A 21,206-nucleotide genomic window follows, 5' to 3' on the forward strand; every position below is an offset into this window, starting at 1 on the left:
GGACTAACTATTCTGTGTTTCTGTAAATGAAGTCATTGAAGCACACGCAAAGCAGATGCAGGCAATTGAGGCAGATGTCGGTGCTCTAGGCCAATGCGCAGCTGCTTGGTTGTGGAGTGTCGTGAGGCTGCTGTGTATGAGTCACAGCCCCATCATTCCCTCCCTCCAGTGCCAGATGGCCCATCGCAGGCACACTAAGTGCATGCCCAGGGCACTAGCAAAGCACCCACCAATGTTATTTTTGTTTAGAAAATTTGATATCTCAAGTTTTCCAAAAAGCATTAAGTACATAGTCCTCATAGGAAAAGATCAGAACACTGTTAAGACCTCTTTATATTTAGTTTGGTGCTTAGGGCTTTTTTTTTTTTAATTTTGAAATTCTCAAGGTAGGGATGGGGACATGGTGGGCTCTTTATAAACTTTTCAAAGTTTAGGGTATTTAAAGTTCTCCATCCTGCCCTGCCTTTCTCTTTGCTTTTCCTTGAGGTTTGCAGTAAGTAACTTACCATACTTTTCAGACTCTAAAAAGCACATCTTTTTACCTCTGAGATTGGGATGTGTCTTACGATTGATGGTGCCTTAGAGCCGATGAAATATAGTATATTGTTGGCACTGTTGATGTTCATTAGAAGTCATTCTGTGTCAGGCTTTCACCCCTATCCTTTTCCGAAGTCTAAAACTCTCTTATAACCCCTGTGTCTGGAATTAGAATTCATGTGCAGTGTGCACCATAGTTCAGGCATCCTGCACTCAAGCAGAAGGTATCCAGTTGGTTCTTGGTAAAGCTTCCATGGCTGTGGTGGCCCCTAGGATATTCAGTGCTGGGTGAGCAGCTTCCTCTGGGCAACTTGACCACTTCTGGGGAATGATTATTGTTCTGGAAGACAGTGTAGTGGGTGGAAAAGGCCTTGACACCCAGCCTGCCCTCGAGGAGCTCACATACTAGTGGACACAACATCAATGTTCACAAACAATAATAATGTCATAGGCTAAATGACATAATAGAGGCAAATATAAACTTCTACAGAAGGGAGAAATTTAGTCTGTCTGGGTTTGCTGGGTGTGACTTCACAGAGGAGGTGACACTGCCCAGGTCTTCAAGAAGAATGGGAGATGACTAAATGGAAAAGGAAGGAAAGAACAGCATGTTCAGAAGCACTTGGGTACATTGACAATGTGAATTTTATGGTATGTAAATTATAGCACAATAAAGCTGTTTAAAAACTTTTTTAAAGGAAAGTGCTTAGAGCCTCAAGTGCAGGATACATTTGAGAAATGACGAGAAAATCATGAAATGACAAGCAAAGAGGGTGCTTGTGTGAGCGGTAAGAGATGAGGCAAAACGTTTGGTTGTTAATGAGATTGTAAAGTTTTATCTGTTTTACGAAGAAATTTGAGTGGACAGAAATTTAGGAGAGAGCTTTGAGTAGAAAACAGAGATTGGAAGTAGGCAGGATGGTCTGTGAAGCTGTGGGAGTTGTTGCTACTGGGCAGGAAAAGCTGCTGTCATTTAGCACTAAATGTAACTCTAACTTTCTTGGCAGCCCGGGCAGAAAGAAATGCATGGTGAGTTAGATAGCTTTCATTAACTGATAAAGGGAAGTATGTCAGTTTTTCAAAAGAGACAAATTGTGTTCCTAGTACTAAACTCTAAGGAATTTCTAAAGTGTATCTTAATATCAGGGTCTTTGAACAGCACAGTTTAAAATAATAATGTCACGGATTTTGCATTTCTTTATACTAACTCCTGAGCCCATGAGGACGGTGACTCTGTCACTCACCTCTGTAATTCTAGAAGTCCAGGTTCGGTAATACTCGTGGAATTACTGAGTGATTCTCAGAGGCAGTGGGAGACCTGGTGCTCTGCTTTCCGGAGAGGAGACTGATGCAAACCCTAGCAACTGGGGCTGTGTTTAGTCATTTAGGACCTGCAGAGCAGGTGCATCATAATGATAGTGGTGGAGAGAGTATACCCTGCAATTAACTCATCCTGGGATTTTCGATTAGGTTCAGCTGTGTATAACAGACATTCCAAAATAACAGTGGCATTAACACACAATGGATTAATTTTCTCTTGTATTTTCACAAAATGATCTCACCCATGTGTCCAGCAACCGGATATAAAAGCAGAACATTACCCCTCTTATGCCTCTTGCCAGACACTAGCCCTGCCCAAGGGTATCAACTCTCTTGACCTCTAACATACATGAATTAGTTTTGTCTGGTTTTGAACTTCATTAAATGAAATTATTAGTATGTGCTATTTTTGTCTGGCTTCTGTTTTAACCTCTTTATTGTAAAACCATACATAGCTACAGAAAACTACATACAAATATGTAGTTCAATGAGTTCTTATGACCTAGGCTAAGAAATAGAACTCTGCAAGCCAACCCAGAGGCCCTCCCTGTGCCCTGCTGCAGTTTGAACGCCATTCCTCCATAAATAATCAATCTCCTGATTTTAGAATGACCATGTCCTTGCACTTCCTATAGTTTTGTCACCCAACTCTGCATCCCTAGACACTATATTTTAATCTTGCCCATTAAAAGAAGTTGGTTATGTCATTTAAATCTCTTTTAATCTACCAGCCTCCCTTCCATTCCTTTCTCTTTCTAACAATTTATCTGTTAAAGAACCTAGACCATTTGACCCATCGAGTTTCCCACAGCTTAGATTTGCCTATTGCATACTCATGGTGCAGTTCAATGTATTCCCGTACGCAATGTTCTTTGCATTCCTTGCAAAACTGGCAGCTGGATCCAGAGGCTCTACAGACTTGGGTTTGTTCCCACTGGCAAGACCCTAAGCAGTGTAGGATTCTTTCATAAGGAGGCATGTAATGTTCAGTTGTGTCTCCCAGTGTGATGTTAGCAGCTGTGGGAGCCAAATGCCAAGATCCACTAATTCACTGGAAGCTGCAAAATGGTGATGTTCTAACTCCATCATTTCTTTTTCACTTATAGGTTGGAATATTTTTGATAAAGGATGTTTTCCTTCACTGACTAGAATTTTGTTACTCAGAGAGAGAGTCAGCCAGCTCATGAGACCCGATTGTACACATCTCTTCCCAACCCCGTGCTCACCTATGTCACATTGCTAGCTCGAAATTGGCCATGGTAGCCTTTACACCATGGAAATTGGCAAATGATGCAAATCAGGGCTTTTCATCCCTAGAGAGCTAGTTGTTAAACCTTCACCAGCATATAACTGGTGCAGTTCATATAGGAAAGGCAGGATAAGTACTTGATTCTTCCTCTTTGTTTACTCCAACATCATCCAAAGGTGACCAAATAGGTTTTTAAAATATATCATTATGAATTCATGGATTTAAACACATTGAGTGAGTTTCAACCCAGTGCTTTTATTATCCTTATTGAGGCTCGATTATCCCATCTTACGTCCGTGTGTAGGTATGATAGCTCCAGCCGTTTAGGCTTGTGATTTATTTGAGTTTATTGCCACCTTTTTACTGTTCTTATGCCACTGGCCCCACCTGTTATATTCTTTTTCCTATTCTTCTTTGCCTTATTTTGGATTAATCATCTATTTTTTAATGATCCATTTTTTTCCCTCTTTGAATTTCTTAATTATACATTCTTTCATTTTAGTGACTACCCTAGAGATTATAATATATAACCTCGACTTCTTATAGATCCAGACTTCTTTTATCTTGTTGTTCCACAGTCTTTAGCATAGGTTTCCAACTTCAAGGTCACCTCATGGTCCCAATGGCTGTTAGAGTTCCAGCTATCATATCCACATCCCGAGCAATGGGAAGGAGAAAGGGGGAAGGGCAAAAGGGAGCATGCCATTAAAGATCTTTCCTAGGACTCTCTTCCCACAACTTCTTCTTAAATCCTAATGCGGACCTTTATCTGAGGTACAGGCTAGGAAATGTAAGGTTTTGGTTAGGCACAATACCCAGGACTCTGCTACTAAGGAGAAAGTACAGAATGGATACTGGGTAGGCAATGAGCAGTTTTTACCTTACATTCCCTCTTAAGACCTCATCTGAAAAAGCAGACAGTTGGACTAGACAACATCTAAGGAAGTTTAAGAGTTCCTAGTCAAAAAAACTTTTATCTCTCTGCCTTCTTAATAATTTAAAGACAAACTAGCAAACTTTTTTCCTTAATGAAATTTCCTTTCTGACCCTTTCTAAAACACATTTTTATGTTGTGAAGAAAATTCAGTGTTGAAATCTAATAGAAAAGTAAACAATTGAGCAAAGCTCTCCATCTGGCTTTAGGAAAGAACAATGTTCTACACCTTCTCTCCCCATCTCCCATAATGATTTGGTTTTTGTCATCAAAAAATTTGAGGCAAGAGATTCTTTTAATAATTTGGACACAGATTATTAGAGTAGTATTGTTCAAGTGTTTCAGGAATGCAGCAGTATTAGGGTAATACAGTAATTTGTCTGTGGATGGGGATGGATGGTGTAGCTACGAGCACACAGAATTGTAGACTGAGAACGGTAGGGCTCAGGGGGACCTTGCACATCATCAGTTTTCCTTGTAAGAGAAGGAAATAGAGTCAGGGATTCCTGGGGACTCAGGTTTGAGTAGAGGTGGATGCCAATCAAATTGCTCCCCTCTAGGGCTAATACTCTATTGTGTCTAATAACACTGCAGTTGATGGGGCCCCATTTTGCTCTCGTTGGTTGAAAATTTGCCAGTCTATGAGAGGAGGAACCCTAGCACAGCCCCCATTCTCAGAGCATTGCTATTAGTGCCTGAGCTTGAGGCCCAGGAAGCAAGATGTGGCCTTCTCTATGTGCCCCATCAAGGAACATGCTCTGGGGAACACAGAAGGCTGACTTAACTCCTGAAGTCTTCCATCCATTGATTCCAGCCCCACTTCCCAGCCTCATCCCATTGGTTATGGCTCTGCCCTGTGAGGCTCATAGAACAAACATAATTTTGTTTTGTACCATATGGGACTCCAAAGAGTTGAAAACAGCCATCATCTTCCCTCATATTTCTGACTTTTCCCCTCTGACTGAAATAATGCTTTTCCATAACAGAGGACATCTGCAGATGTTCACTGAAGATTGAAACAGCCTCTGCAGGGTTTGATACAATACTGTCACTTTACATACCTCCTAGGAGCACATCCTCATGAATGGAGGGTGCTAATGTTGCAGCAGCCTCTGCAGAGGCTGAAGGCCCATGGATGGAGAGCCCCCATACTTTTCTGGGTTTGCTGAACAGGCTTCCTTTGCTAATTTGGGTCCAGATTTTAAAGCTGCAGGGCAGTTTGTAAGCAATCTAAAAGTGCTCACCGTACACTGTGAGGGTGGCACACCATGAGACGAACAGAAACTTTCATCTGTTTTTCTGGTAATGGTGAGAAGCTATATCCAAACATCCACAGACTAGTTCCTCCAGAGACTTACAGTCTGTGAAATCTCTTATCCCAGATTGGGACTCAGCCCATGCACGGGACACAAAGATAACCTTCCCATAACTGACTCACAGAGTATCAGAGCTTAGAAGAAACCCCAGGGATCATCTGGGTGCTCTTTGGATGAGAAAATGATGCATAGTTACACCCATAGCTGTTCTAGTACACCAGCTGCTCTAACCAGTCATAGAGACCAAATAACCCATTCTTTTCCCTTCTCAAAACAGTTGTTTCCCATGGAAAAGAAACTCATCACCTTGGCTGAGGGAGATGTTCTCAAGATACCCAGGACCTGTTTCAAGATCCAGGGCAAGTGAGACTAGAGTCAGAGATTGATGGAGGAATTCTAGGCATTCCAACTCCCAGCCCAGGGCCAGGCATGTGCCTCTTGCCTCCTAGCTTGGTCTCACACGCACACAATGAAATAGAAAGAATCCTTCCTTGCCTTTACAGAACCATGGTTTTTTTTTGTTTTTTTTTTTTGCGGTATGCGGGCCTCTCACTGCTGTGGCCTCTCTCGCTGCAGAGCACAGGCTCCGGACGTGCAGGCTCAGCGGCCATGGCTCACGGGCCCAGCTGCTCCACAGCACGCGGGATCCTCCCGGACCAGGGCACAAACCTGTGTCCCCTGCATCGGCAGGCAGACTCTCAACCACTGCGCCACCAGGGAAGCCCGAGAACCATGTATTATAAAACAATTATTCTGAACATGGGGATTCATTTTCTGTAATGCTGATATTCCATACCAGGATCCTTTTAGGCTCAATTAGTCTCATAAGATAATGGAGGGCAATGGAAGTCTGTATTTTTAAATATATGAGCAGCTGTTTAGACACCTTTTGTTTGTTTCATGCTGCTGCTCCATGGAGAAGCAAGTGCTGGGTGAAGTGCTTATATAAAAACATAATAATCAAAATGTTGCCTGATTAACTTAAGTTCTAACAGCAATAATATTGAGCAGGTACTTGATCCAACTCTCCTGAAATCTGAGCAATATTCAAATAGGACCCAAGACCACAAACTTAAACTAATAACTATTGATTAAATATTGATAAATGCATGAAAACATATTTAAGCTTCACTTACAATCAAATAAATGCAAATGCATTTTTTAAAAAATGAAATTTCCATTTTGTTACCTACAAAATTAGCAGCCCACTACATTGCATGAAGAGCCATGCTTGGTTTTGGGTAATGCTCTTTCCAAGAAACCCTAGGACTTGAGAGAGTCCAAAGATGGAGAGTAGGATGAGGAAGGACCTCTCGTAGGACAAACAGTTTGGGACTCTGAGGGTGCTTGGCCGGGGAAGTGAAGACTCAGAGTGTCCAGCTATCTCAAGAGAGTCTAGTAGGAGAGGGGTTAAAGTTGGTTTACATATGTTTCTAATGATAGAATCTGAATCAACAAGCAGAACCCACAGGGAGGCAAGATTCAACTCAATACAGACACTCCCCTATTTTTTTTTAATTTTTAATTTTATTTATTTATTTTTGGCTGTATTGGGTCTTTGCTGCTGCACGTGGGCTTTCTCTAGTTGCGGCAAGCGGGGGCTGCTCTTCGTTGTGGTGCGTGGGCTTCAGTAGTTGTAGCATGCAGGCTGTAGAGCGCAGGCTCAGTAGTTGTGGCGCATGGGCTTAGTTGCTCTGTGGCATGTGGGATCTTCCCAGACCAGGGCTCGAACCCGTGTCCCCTGCATTGGCAGGCGGATTCTTAACCACTGTGCCACCAGGGAAGTCCCGCAGACACTCCCCTATTTTTGAACATAATGTACTTAAACATTTTTTGATGATTGAGTCTTATTTGCCATATGGTAAAATATTCATAAGCTACGAAGGGATATACAGTGAAAAGAAAATTGTCTTCCCATATCTGTCCTTCAGCGACTCAGTCCCCCTCCCTGTCAACCAAGATTAGCAATTTCTTGTATATTCTTCCATAAATAGTCTATGCATATGCAAGCATACCATAAGCAGATAATACAGACTATTCGACATAGTCTTTTTTCATTCAAAACTGTTTAAGATTATTCTCTATCAGCCCACATAGTGCTACCAAGTTTTTTTTAAATTCTTTTTAATGAATGCATGCAACTCTTTGTGTGACTGTACTATAATTTATTAAGCCCTCCTCTATTAGCGAACATTTAGGATGTCTCCAATCTTTGGCCATTATATAATATACTTCAGTGAATATCTTTGTACATATGGAACACGTGTAAATACATCTATAGAATTAGTTCCTAGAATTGAATTCCTGAGTTAAAAGATTTTTTTTCAGCGTTAAAACTTTAAAATATTGGGACTTCCCTGGTGGTGCAGTGGTTAAGACTCTGAGCTCCCAGTGCAGGGGGCCTGGGTTTGATCCCTGGTCAGGGAACTAGATCCCACATGCATGCCGCAACTAAGAGTTCACATGCCACAACTAAGGAGCAGGCAAACCACAACTAAGGAGCCCACCTGCTGCAAATAAGAACCGGTGCAACCAAAAAAAAAACAAAAACAAAGAAAAAAGGAAAACAAACAAAACTTAAAAATATTTAACACCTTTACACAGTTCAAAATTCATAAGATTCGGGCTTCCCTGGTGGCGCAGTGGTTGAGAGTCCGCCTGCCGATGCAGGGGACGCTGGTTCGTGCCCCGGTCTGGGAAGATCCCACATGCCGCGAAGCGGCTGGGCCCGTGAGCCATGGCCGCTGAGCCTGCGCGTCCGGAGCCTGTGCTCCGTAACGGGAGAGGCCACAACAGCGAGAGGGCCGCGTACCAAAAAAAAAAAAAAAAAAAAAAATTCATAATATTCAAAGGGTATATGTGAAAAGTTTAACTTTCATTTCTGTCCTCAGCCTTCTAGTTCTATTCCCTGAGTCAACCAGTGTTATCAGTTTCATATCTATTCTTAAACATTTCCTTCCTTTTTCATATACATATGGTACCATGTTATATTCATGATTCTGTGCTTTGCATTTTGAAAATTTAACAATATATCATGAAAACCGTTCTCAGTCAGTAGTACGAAAGAGCTTTCTTTTTTTTTTTTATGGTTACACGGCATTCCATTAAATGGATGTATCATAACTCACCTGTCCTTTAACGATGGACATTTAGGTTGTTTAAAATGCACATTTTAAAAATTTTCATAGATATTGCCAGATTGCTCTTCACAGAGATTGTAACAATTTATACTTCCACCAATAAAGTATAAGAGTTTGTTTCTTCACATTTCAACAACACAGTGTATTATGAACATTTTTGATCTTTGATATTATGATAGGTAACACACGACATCTCAATGTTATCTTTATTTGAATTTCTCTCACAAGTGAGATTGAGAATTTCTATCGATGTTAGAGCCATTTATAATTGTTTATTCATAAATAACAATTTATGAATAAATTGTTCATATCATAAATTATCTATTCCTATCTTTTGCCTATTTTTCCACTGGGTTGTTGGTATTTTATTATTGATTTTTAGAAACTTGATATATAATAAGGATATTATCCTCTTGTTTGGCACATGTATTGCAAATATTTTTCCTAATTTTTCTTTTTTAAATGTTTTTCTTTTATTTTTGGCTGTGTTGGGTCTTAGTTAGCAGCATGCAGGATCTTTCACAGTGGCGCAAGGGCTCTTTGTTGTGGTAGGCAGGCTTCTCTCCAGTTGAGGTGTGTGGGCTTAGTTGCCCCGCGGCATGTGGGATCTTAGTTCCCTAACCAGGGATTCAACCGGTGTCCCCTGCATTGCAAGATGGATTCTTAACCACAGGACCACCAGGGAAGTCCCCCTAGTTTTTCATTTATTTTTTGAATATGTTTATAGTGTGTTCCCCTCCACGTGGGATTTTTTATTTTTATGTAATAATATCTATTCATCTTCTGTTTAATGCTTGCAACCTTTCCCATATTTTCATCTAGTACTTTTATGGTTTCACCAATTAAATATTTGATTCATTTGGCTTTTATTTAGGAATAAAGTGTAAGATATAGCAAGTAAGGGGTTCAGTTTTTAAATTTTTTCAGATGGTCATAGAATTTATTTAAACTTTAGAGCCTTTTGAAGGTCAGGACCACATCTGATGCATCTCTCTATGCTCCAAAATGTCTCTGACTAATAATAACTAGCACTTAATGAGCACCTACTAGGGCCAGGATGTCCTTGTGCTGAATGATTCCAAAGCCCTTGCACTTGCCAGGACAATACTCCCCCTTATCTAGCACAGTGCCTTACCCAAAAGCTCCCAGTCAATGTTATTTGAATAAATGAATAAATTTGCATATACTTAATTTGGGCCATATATGATTCGGGTGAGCAATTCGTAGGATCCAGTCAGGCCAAGTTGATACCTCTGCACATCCAGCATGGGGTTGGGCTATTACAGTGGACTAAGCTTTAGCTCTGCCACTTACCTCTGACCTCAAGGCAAATAGTTTAACTGTTGTGAGCTTCTGTTTTCCTTGTTTGTGAAATGGGATAACAATACATAGCTCAGAGGAGTACTGTGAGGGTCAAATGAGAATTTGTCCGCATGAGGGCTCCGAAGGACATCAAGATGGTGTGCCTTAAGGGATTATGGTTCAAGTGTGGATACTGCAGATACCACTAGTAGCACACCCCTATTAAACATCTTTTTCTGGTAGGACTGAAAGAAGAGGGGGAGGCTGAACAGAGGACAGAGTTGTGGGGAAGGCAGGGGCTATAAGTAGATATTTCTGTTCCCCAAGTGTTCATTCTCTGGGCATAAACTGAAATTCCCTCTGGAGCCGCACTAATGGACACATTAGTATCAGTTGACAAAGTACCATATGCTCTGAAATGTTCTCCCATTAAGCTCCATGGGAAATAGCAGGAATTCATGGTCCATTATAGGAAACCTGCCATGACTTTAGACTCTAGTAAAACACACTCCTAGATCTCCTAGGCTCTGGGAGGTCAGACCATGCCCCCAACTACATGATGATGCATAAGACAAAGTCTGTAAAGTCAGGTTATCCTTGTCTGTCAATTCTAGGCTCATAAAGTCATCTTTTACTTAAAAAAATGTATTTTTTAATAATGGATTATTTTGTGAATGTTCTTGCTGTTTGGTTTCAAGCTAATTAGCATGTGTAACAGTCATTACTCAGGGTCCAGCTTATGAAAATACACATATCTTCAGTGTCATTAACAAGTACAGTTTTTCATAATTCACCACCTTAAATTTGTTACCTCCAGTATTCCTTTGCAAAAAGTATATCTCTTTTCATATCAAAATTTTTTCATATAAAAGGAAAAAAGAAAAAACACAGACCCATGCTCCACAGCAGACTTAAAGTATCAGGATCTGGGAGTTTCAATGTGCATAATAGCTGCATTTTATTGAATGTCTACAACACCCCTAATCATATGCTACATACTCTGTCCTTCCTTATTATTTAATTTAGTCTTCACAACACTCTTCAAGGTCAGTATTATCTCCTCCTTATGAGAAAACTGAAAGGTTACATTAGTTGTCCAAGGTCACAAAGCTAGCAAGGGACAGAATTGGGAATTCAAGCCTCTACCACACATCCTTCCCAGAACATCCCTGTGATTCAAAACAGACTGAAACGCAATGTTGCAGTACACAGTACATAGTAACAAAACATGAATAAAGCCTTGTTTTTAGGAAAATCTAGGTCATCCATCTCTCTCCCTAGCCTACACTAAAGATGGAAGAGAATGCCTCCAAGACTTTCCCCTGTGCCTGGAGCCTCTCCATGCACCATTTCCAGAAGTTAGGTTTGTAGGAGTGTTTTAACTGAAGAGTGTCCAGGCTGGCACTGCCCCTTCAATCAGGTTTGCTCTGCCTTTACCTGTCTTCCACATTGGGCTCCGTTTAATAGGATTTGCACTGAATGAAGGATTCCACCGTCTCCCCTCCGCCAAAGTTAGACAAACACTGATGTAGCCCGATTCTCTCTCTTATAGATGAAGACACTCAGACCCAGAGCAGCTTTGAACAAAATCACCCAGAAAGGTAGGACAGACTCTTTTCTCTTTAAGGTTTTAACTGCTGGGTTACTACAGGGTAACTATTGGGGTGACAAAGCCAATCACCATGGGAGGTATGTTCCAAGAGCCTTTCCAGTTTGTTGACCGAATAGGGGATGGTGGCTGACCCAGATTTAAATTTTGGCTTCATTGCCTACTAGCTGGATTTTGAGCAAGTTACTTAACCTTGCTGAGTCTCTTCATCTGCATAACAGACACCCTAATATCTGCTTATTGGAGTTTTGTGATTATTAATATTATATTTAAATTTATTTATTTATGGCTGTGTTGGGTCTTCATTTCTGTGCGAGGGCTTTCTCTAGTTGTGGCAAGCGGGGGTCACTCTTCATCGCAGTGCACGGGCCTCTCACTATCGCAGCCTCTCTTGTTGCAGAGCACAGGCTCCAGACGCGCAGGCTCAGTAGTTGTGGCTCACGGGCCCAGCTGCTCTGCGGCATGTGGAATCTTCCCAGACCAGGGCTCGAACCCATGTCCCCTGCATTGGCAGGCAGATTCTCAACCACTGAGCCACCAGGGAAGCCCTAATATTATATTTAAAACACCTTGCACATAATAGGTTTTCCTTCCCATCCTCAGAACCTTCCTATAGGCTGTTCTCTCTGCCTATGAGGTCTAGCTTCTCTCTTCTCCCCAGGGAGCTAACTTGTACTTATTCTTTAGTTTCTTTCATTAGACTCCTTGGGTTAGAATCTAAGCTCTGCCACACATACTAATTAAGTGACCTTGGGAAAGTTAGCCTTAGTTTTCTCATCTATAAAATAAAGTTACTAATAATATATACCTCATAGAATTATGTTAACATGAGATAACATAAACTGCTTATGACCAACAAATATTAGGTCTCAATAAATCTTAACAAGGACAGTAGGGTCAACAAAATAATTTTGGAGAGCTCTCTTTCTGTCCCAAGTAAACTATTTACATTGTCTAGAAGCTTACGACATTTACACTTTATTCTTGGAGTTCAGAAAATTTACCAGGACATGGCAAAATCCATTCTGTCAATCTTTGTCTTTTAAATGGTGTATTTAGACTACTTACTTCTAATGTAATTATTGAAATGTTAAGACTTAAGTCTGACATTTTATTACTTATTTTCTGTTTGTTCCCCACTTTCCACTTCTCTTTTCTTTCTTCTGCCTCCCTGTGGATTACTTGGGCATGTTTAAGAATTCCATTTTGATTTATCAGTGGTGTTTTTGAGTATATCTCTTTGTATAGTTTTTTAGTTGTTGGTCAAGCATTAAACTATACATACACAATCTGTCACAGTCTACTGGTGCTGACATTTTACCACTTCAAGTAAAAAGTGCATTTAGGTCCCTTTATTTACTCTCTCTCCTTTTAAATATAATTGTCTTAAATATGACCTCTATATACACCAAGAACTTATGACAATATTATAATTTTTGCTCCCACCAAACATAAATCTAAAAACTTAAGAGGAGGGCTTCCCTGGTGGCGCAGTGGTTGAGAGTCCGCCTGCCGATGCAGGGGACGCAGGTTTGTGCCCCGGTCCGGGAAGATCCCACATGCCGCGGAGCGGCTGGGCCCATGAGCCATTGCCCCTGGGCCTGCGCGTCCGGAGCCTGTGCTCCGCAACAGGAGAGGCCACAACAGTGAGAGGCCCATGTACCGCAAAAAAAAAAAAAAAAAACAACTTAAGAGGAAAGTAATAATCTATTATATTACCCAATATTTTTACCTTTTCTGTTATCCTTTCTTCACTGTTGATATTCCAAATTTCCTTCTTTTATCATTTCCTTTCTGTGTGAAGAATTTCCTGTAGTCATCCTTTTAGGGTAGGTCTATTGGTCACAAATTATATTAGTTTTTCACCTTCATTCCTGAAGGATATTTTTACTGAATATAGAATTCTGAGTTGACATCAGTTTTCATTCAGCACTTGAAAAACATCGCACCACTTCCTTCTGACCTCCATGATTTCACATGAGAATTCTGTTGTCATTTGAATTGGTGTTCCCCTCTAAGTCATGTGTCATTTCTCTCTGCTATCAAGACTCTGTTTTGTCTTTAGCTTTTAGAAGTATAATTACGATGGCTATAATTATTGAAATGTTAGGACTTAAGTCTGTGGATTTCTTTAGTTTTCTCTGAGCTTCTCCCTTCTGGAGTTTGTGCAGCTTCTTCAATCTAGGCTTATGCCTTTTGCCAAATTTGGGGGATCCTCAGAGATTGTTTCTTCAACTACTTTTTCAGTCCCTCTCTCCCCTTCTCTCTCTCTCTCCTCTCCTTCTGGGACTCTGATGATATGAATTTTAGCTTAACTTTGTTCTTCAATTTTTTCCCCCAGTCTGTTTTCACTCTGTTGTTCAGACTGGTTCAATTCTATTAATCTGTCCTAAGTTCACTGACTTTTATCCTCTGTTATCTCCACTCTACTATTGAGCCTGTCCAATGAGTTTTTCACTCCTTTTATTGCATTTTCCAGTTATGAAATATCTATTTTGGTTATTTTTTATAACTTCTATTTCTTTGCTGATAGTTTCTATAGTTTCATTTGTTTCAGGAGAATCAATAAGTGCTTGTTTAAGCATTTTTATTATGGCTGCTTTAAAAGCATTGTCAGATAATTCCAAAATTTGTAGTTTCTCCATTTTGGCATCTGTTGATTGTCTCTTTCTCATTCAAGGTGCGATTTTTCTGGTTCTTGGTATGATGAGTGATTTTTAAAAGCTGTATCCTGGACATTTTAGGTATCATGTTATGGATTCTGGATCTTATTTGCATCTTCTATTTTAGCAAGCCTCAATTGACACTGTACTGGTGGGGAGAGGGAACACTGCCTCATTACCTCATGGGCAGCAGTGAAAGTCTATGTTCCCCATTTAGCCTCTACTGACCAGGGGTAGGAGAGTAGGAGTGTTTTGTGTCATTTTTTTCTGGGGTGTTTGTCTGGAATAGGGTTGGTTTTATCACAAAGGCTTCTGTCTTATTAGGCTGCTCTTTCACATTCCTTTGACAATGGAGATCAGACTTTTCTTGAGGCTGTTTTTATCTGTACCTATTGGCATTTCTTAGCTGTGGGCTTCTCTAGTGCCCAGTCTGGGATGTATAGGAGGCAAAAAGAAAATCTAGGGAATTCATGGTCATGTTGTTCATTGAGTCCTGAGGTCCCTAACTGCTCTGCTTTCTCCATCATTCAGAGTTTTCTTACCTTTGTTTTATATGTTATGTCTAGGGATTCAGGAGGAATAGGGAGAAATGTATGTCCTGCATCTTGTCCAGAACTGGAATTCCTAGATGTATATTTTTAAATTACTACTCTGTAGCATTTAATGAGTCTTTTCTATCTGAAAATTCAATTTTCTGAAAGTCTATAAAATTCTCCTATTATTTCTTTGGTTGTTGCTTTGCTCTCTTCTTATTTTTCCTCCATTTGGTACTCCTATTATTTGCATATCTCCTAGATACTTCATCCATGGTTTTTTTTAAAAAATTTTTCCCTCATAATTTCCGTTTCTTTGTATTTTTGGATTGGTACTGTGGGATTGTTCTCCTTTTTCATCTTTCAGACCATTAAATCAATTTTTGGTGGTGTTCATTCTATTCTTTGCTTCCACAATTGAAATGTTTAAATTTAGAAATTTTTTTTTTTACTTCCAAAAACCATTTTCCCTCATTGTTATCACTTTTCCCCCAATCTCTACTTGAATCTCCTTAAAACTCTTATCTTCAAAGCTTACTTTTTCTTATTTTAAATCTGTCTGAACATGAGTCCTCTCTTTTAGTTATCTAGCTTGGTCTTTCTCCTTTAAGCAACTGAGCCCCTTAACTGATCTCTGATCTGCTTTGGCTACTCATACCAGCACCTGGGCAAGTCAGGCTCTTGTGGCCTCTTGGATAGCAACAGCTGAGCAATTGTGAAAGGAAAGAAAGATGCCTTTTCTCCAGTGACCTAATGGTGAACAAAGCTGGTCAGCTGGGTCCCTCAGGCTGAGGTGACGGTGGGAGAGGCTTCTAGGATCTTCAGTCACTCCCGGTGTGAATGGGAAAGGGTTGGGCTGCTGTGTGTCAATGTGTAAGTTGTTTGCCACACAAGGGTACCTGGTTGAGAGAATATTAAGAGCTAAAATCTACTTGCTGAGCTGTTTACCCTGGTGTGGAGCTACATCTGCCTGAAAGAAGGAAACATTACTTCCTCATTTGCACAAGAGCAGCTGAAGGGGACGCCTTTTTCTAATCTACATTAAGATGCTGTACAAGCTAGTAGTGGCCCTGGGAGGGGTAGTTTGGCCCACCTGTGGCATTCCCTTCTAGGGAGGTGAGCCCCAGTGGAATCGGGGCCTTCACTCAGGGTTTTGTGCAGGAAGTGGGCAGGGACAGTTCCTCCTCACCTGCTAAGGGGTCCCATTCAGTTGGGGCCAGCTGGGCCCCTCAGGTAGCTTCAGAATTGAAAGCCTTTGTGGCAGGCTCACTAGTGAAGCAGGTACTTCCCAGGTTCCTGGGCCTTGGTCCTCCCTGCAATTTTAAACAGTGTGGCAGAGACACCATCCTTCACCAGTCCTGCACTGGCTCGGTCTCCCCAGGATGTGTGAGGTTTCCTTTAGGTGCCAGCTGTAGGCCCTAGCATCCTACCCTCTCTATTCACTGTATGTCTCACAGTCTGAGTCACTTCTACAGAGAGCTGAGCGAGAGAAACAGTGTCAGCTCTAGGTGCAAGCCCCCATCTTTAGAGAATCCCCTTGGATAGTCATCCTAAGATCATTTAGGAAATTTTTCCATATCAAAATTCTGTTGCAGTCATCATTTTTCCCCATAGGATAGAGCCGTATTACCCAGATAAACCTGAACTTGGATCCCATTTACCACCAGCTCTATGACCTCATGCAAATCATTTGACTTCTCTGAGCTTGTCTTAGTTTCTTTGTCTGTAAAACGAGGATCATAATGTTTGTCTTCCATAACTCAAGGAGCTATTGAGAGAATAAAATGAGACGATTGCTCTGTCTAGTGCTTTGCAAACGGTAAAGTGCAATGAAAAGGTAAAGGAGATGACTAAAATGGTGATGGAGAGATGGTGGCATCCGCTTCTGGGGCCATGGGGAGCAGAGCGGTGGTGTGAAGTTGCAGTCATCCAGTAGATTCAGAGCAGGATCAAGCCTCTGGGAATTGGAGCAGACATAGTTGGCAAGACCAGAGTAGGGCCATGCCAGACACTGGCCACAACCTCAAGGGCATGCTTTCTTCTTAGGAGCTGATCTTTCAAAGGCTGAACTAGCGGAAGAAAAGAGAATTTTAAAAAGAGATAAAAAGGAAAGAGTAAAAGATGCTAAAGCCACTCATATAGTTTCAAAGCGGTCCCTCAGAACACTGAAAGATTTATCAGGTAAGGAATGAGATAAAAACATCTGAGAGGAGACATAAAGATCTCGAATATATATTTTTTAATTGTGATAACCATTCCCAACCCTATGCAAATATCCCATCCTTTTCCTCTGTTTCCAACCAAGTCATTAAGTCTATTGCATTAGCAATAGATTAGAATACCAGTTTTATCAAGGAGCAGAGAATGTAATTAGGAACAGGAAAAGAAATTAAGCAGGCAAGGCTTATATGAGATCTAAGGAAGCAATCCAGAAGAAAGATGTGTCTTCCACACCTCCACCCTTCACCCTCCCCCAAAAGGAAAAATGGGTCATCTTTGAGAGAATGACTGTGACAGGTGATCATGTAAGGTTTGGAAAGTACTGGGAGATTGATCTCTCTTCACTAACACACAGACAATGGACTTTCTAGCCTAACTCCCTATTCTTAGTATTTTACAGTGAACTGGACAATTCATTTTTAAGATGCGAGCAGTGAATGTCTGCCTCTGTGTCCTAGAATCTTGGGAGTAAGAACATGTTGTTGTTATGCCATTGTTTCTCCCTGTAGGGCAACAAGAGGTAATATACTTGTTGTTAATTTACTTGTCCTCAAGAGGTAATATAATCCTCATGATAAGCACCCAGTCTCTTTTTCAGACAACGGCAGAACCTCTTTCTGACTTAATATTTTACTTCCTTAAGGTAGTTACAAGGTATCATTCCCTCCTTTTACAAAAGAGTAAACTGCAGCCCAGAGATGTCATGTGACTTTCCCACAGCCACATGGCAAGGTTAAGGACAGAACTAGGTTCTAGAACTCTAGGGCACTGCTTTTCTACAAGCAGCTGACCACGAATGCTGGCATGGATGTTCCTAGTGGTCTTGTTGCAATACTCCAACAGTCCATGAATCTTGGCTCACCAAAGTCTCAATGAAACTGTCTTCATTATAGTTCACTATTAACTAGAGCTTGAATATTAAAAACATGTCATCAGTTTATGTAGTATAATAATACTGCCTTAACCAAAACATTCCGTTATCTATCCAGTCTGGATTGATGTTTAAATCACTATACTTCAAAAGGCATAAGTTCATAGGAGGGCACTCAACAATGTTGAATGAATGACCACTTGGAGGTTCATTAAGGAACCATGCCATTTTTTTTTTTTTTTTTTTTTTTGCGGTATGTGGGCCTCTCACTGTTGTGGCCTCTCCCGTTGCGGAGCGCAGGCTCCAGACGCGCAGGCTCAGCGGCCATGGCTCACGGGCCCAGCCGCTCCGCGGCATGTGGGATCTTCCCAGACCGGGGCATGAACCCGTGTCCCCTGCATCGGCAGGTGGACTTTTAACCACTGCGCCACCAGGGAAGCCCAGAACCATGCCATTTTATATCTGAAAGAGGACTTGAAGGTCATCCTGTCCCACTCCTTTCCTTTCTTTTGCAGCCTGAAGAGTGAGGGGATTTGGAGAACAGCACTGGAACCCCCTCCCTTTTTTTTTTTCTGTTTCCCAGACCAGCATTATTTTTTCCACCTGCACTGCTTTCAGTTAATTTGATACAAAGGCATTAAAATTGTCAATTTACTTGTATTCTGGTATACAAAAGAAGTGCTTCTAACATCTAATTTTAAAACACTACTCCATACAAAATGACAGGGCAGGTTTGGGGTTTTGCTTGTTTGTTTGTTTGTTTGAATTGTATGGAATTTGATCATTCTGAGGAAGAGCAGAAACTTGTCCTAAATCACTGAAGACAGTAAAGCTGAAATTTGAAGCAGTAAACTATTCTATTTTGGGAACAATAGATATGAAGTCAGGAAGAGTTAGGCATTCTAAGAAGAAAATTGTATAGAAAAGCTTACTAATAAGTCAGCTCTCCAAAGTATTTGAATGCAAAGGAGATTAATACAGATAAAGGGAAGGTATGGGCACTTAGCAGATGACAAATAATAACACATTCATGCCATAGGGAAAGCAAACTTTTAGCTGAAATGGTACTTATGGGAAATAAATTCAAACCTCAGATGTTTTAGTCAGGAAGTCTCATTAGGATGCAACACAGCTTCTCATCATGGGTTATTACACAGTGTCACTAAAAAAAGGACAGACATCTGAGAGGGACAAGACATGACCAAATAGCAGTATGAGAAATTTCAGGCTTGCTGTGTCTTGCTCTATATGAATATTGGATCATTAGATGCTATCCTCTCACCAAAAATGACTTCAGAATGACAAAAACAGAGATTAAAAGTGATCTATATTGAAATGACAGCTGTTAGGGTAAAAAGCTTTTGAGAATCTAACGTAGATTTTATTCATTCATTTAACAAGTATCTATGGGGTTCTAGGAAGATGAAAACAAAGAAGATAATGTCTTTTACAAGGAGGTCTCAAAAAAAACAGACGTAAATAAACCATTGTGGTGAGGTGTGGTGTGAAGAATATACCAAGCACACCCTTTGGTTCTGCTGATTTTATCTAAGCTTTTGAAATATATAAACGTTTTTCTTTTATATAAAAAAAGAATATACCAAGCACAGCCCAGGCACAAAGGAGGGACTGGGGAGACCTCAGAGAGGGGAAGATATTTTTGACCAGGATTTAAAGGAGGAAGAAGAGTTTGTCTGGCAGGCTGTGGTAAACATGGGGAAATGGGGAAGGCTCCCAGAGCGAGGCAGTAGCTTATGCAAAGTATTTGGCAGTATGGGATTTAGAATCCCAGATGAATCCCAGTGCAGCTATTTTAAAGCCGTGGTTTTGTAGGTAAGTGACATTACTTCTTGGAGCCTCAGTTTCCTTCTCTGTAAAAGGAGCATAGTAATCTTCACTGCATATACTGATTATAAGCATGACTAATAGTGCTGGCTAGCAGGTAATAAATGCTGTTTCATCTCCAATAACTCTTTATAGAACATGCCTAGGTTGCAAGTTGTCTTATTATGTTCCCTCTGCAGAGGAAGATACCTAGAACTGAGAGCTTATGGAACTTCCCCAAGATTACATAGGTTAACAAGTGGCTGTGTTAGGATTTGAACCCAGGCAGTTTGGCTTGAGACCGTTTGTTTTAGCACAGTGTTCCATGCCTTTTATTACATGAGATATTGTATGTAAAGCACTTAAAAAAGTGAGCTGTAGCATAAGTTAATAAGTTATAGCTATTTTTACTATTGTAAAGTACAATTGCCCTAGGAACATGAGGTTTTCGGTGTGCAGGTATGGGGTGAGGTGGAGATGGGGCTGCAGCAGTAATGCGTTGGATAGCTGAGGGGCTTCATGCCATGCTAAGGAGTTAGAGCTTTATTGCCAGGCTAAGAAGGAACAATGGAGTTACCTTCAGGAGGAGAGTGACTTGTCAGATTTATGGATTAAAAAGGTTACAGGCAGCATGTGGCAGATGAATTGCCAATAGGCAAGACTGGAGGCTTTTACTACAGCTTCACCAAGAAATGGGGAGGCTCCAACTAAGGCAAGGACAGCAGGACAAAGAGGAGGGGATGAGTATAAGAGATGTTATGGACACAGAGTTGACTGTATTTAGTGACCAGTAGGATATGAGGACCAGGAAGAGGGAAGAGTCTAGAATGTTCCCTTGGTTTCTGGTTTAAGTCCCACTACCATTTGAGATATGGAAGCAATGCAGAAGGGGTAGTTTAAGGAAGATGGGAGTTTGGTTTTGGCTCTGTTGAGACTGTGGCACTTGAGGGGCATTCAGGAGTTGCAGCAGCCAGTTGTGTCTCTGGGTTTGGAGCACAGAAGGTCTGAGCTGAAGAACAGAATTGCAGTGGATAGAACTGCTCAGTTAGAGTGAAGAGAGAAAAGAGACCAAGAGGGGACACAAGCAACCTTGGTATTTAAGCAGCAGGCAGACAAGGAAGGCTGAAGGGGGATGAGGGATCAGAATGGCTGAGTGGGAACTCAGGGGCCAAAGGTGTAATTGTTGACACAAATATACATAAAGCACCTGAAGATGCAGACACCTCTGGCATGGGCAGCTAGGACATTGTGAAGGACAGGACAAAATTCCATGGGCGAAATTTGTACTCACTGGACAAGAGGGTTGAGTTTTTATTTTCCTTTTTGACAAGTGAACTCTTCGGTCTTTAATCTGCATTTGGGAGAGTAATTTGATTATTAATCTTTATCTACAACACATAATTTTAAAACTTAAACTTTACTTAGAGATAATTGTAGATTCACACGCAGTTTTATAAGCAACAATATGGAGAGGTACAACATTTAATTTTTTAGAAGCTGACTTTATTTCCTCATGGCTTCAGAATTTTCCATTTTTGTTCACTTCCCTAATGGTGCTTATTGTGGGGGCAGAACTCTGTACACTCTAACTAGAGAGGAGACAGGTGACGGAAGCAGACCCCAAGGAGTGAAGGGCTATCTCAGCCCATAGATCTGGGTGCAGAGGGGCTGGGGCACTGAGAGAAAAG

General features: G+C 41.0%; 1 protein-coding gene across 5 annotated transcripts in view; it reads left to right on the forward strand.

The window, feature by feature from the left end:
- FRMPD1 (FERM and PDZ domain containing 1) overlaps positions 1 to 21,206 on the forward strand; it is a 151,148-nt gene that overhangs the window by 41,157 nt on the left and 88,785 nt on the right. For 3 of the 5 annotated variants that reach the window (XM_079925716.1, XM_079925717.1, XM_079925719.1), the window contains one exon: positions 11,351 to 11,399. The gene's annotated coding sequence lies outside the window, so the exon portion shown is untranslated. Of the gene's footprint in view, positions 1 to 11,079; positions 11,219 to 11,350; positions 11,400 to 16,667; positions 16,785 to 21,206 lie in introns of those variants that run through there. The other 2 variants (XM_079925718.1, XM_079925711.1) reach the window with 2 other exon arrangements.

Source organism: Stenella coeruleoalba, assembly GCF_951394435.1.
Source record: "Stenella coeruleoalba genome assembly, chromosome: 7".
Taxonomy (NCBI): Eukaryota; Metazoa; Chordata; class Mammalia; order Artiodactyla; family Delphinidae; genus Stenella; species Stenella coeruleoalba.